The 564-nt window shown below is 58.0% G+C and overlaps 1 protein-coding gene across 1 annotated transcript in view; it reads right to left on the reverse strand.

Annotated features, from left to right (window-relative positions):
• The window catches only part of CIC (capicua transcriptional repressor), a 28,521-nt gene that overhangs the window by 27,603 nt on the left and 354 nt on the right, over positions 1-564 (reverse strand). The gene's annotated exons all lie outside the window — the stretch shown is intronic.

A 564-nucleotide genomic window follows, 5' to 3' on the forward strand; every position in this document is an offset into this window, starting at 1 on the left:
CCGTGGCCCCTCGGTCCGGTCCGGTCCCTCCCCGCCCCCCCTCCGGCTCTCCCTCTCGATTCTCCCTTTTTTTTACTCCAACACACAAAATGGTGAATGGACCTGCAACAGCTGGAGCAGCCAGCCAATCAGCGGCCACAACCCCGCTGACCGGCGCAGTCCTATACCAATAGATATTCGCTGCCTGGTCAGCTCCGCCTCTCGACGACGAGCGACGCTCCTCACGACCAATCGCGCCCACCCGGCAGCGCTAAGGGGCGGAGCCAAAATCTAAGACAGGCCTCCCTCTGGGACCGACACCAACCAGAGCCTACGACTGCCTGATACGCCTAGGACCCTGCCCCACAACAAGTGATTGACATCAGTATTGACCAATGAAAAGCTGTCTTAGTGCCGAATGACGAATACAGTACCCAGTCGCTTTGCACTCTAAGCCGGAACCCAGCTCGGTGAGGGACAGTAACCAATGAAATGCATGAAGGAGGGGCTAAGGGACGGGCTCTCCAATGAGCAGGCTTAGAAGGCGTGGCTTGAGAGTTTGTTGACCGGCTAGTCGCAATTCCT

Source organism: Myotis davidii, unplaced genomic scaffold, assembly GCF_000327345.1.
Source record: "Myotis davidii unplaced genomic scaffold, ASM32734v1 scaffold1577, whole genome shotgun sequence".
In the NCBI taxonomy this organism is placed as follows: Eukaryota; Metazoa; Chordata; class Mammalia; order Chiroptera; family Vespertilionidae; genus Myotis; species Myotis davidii.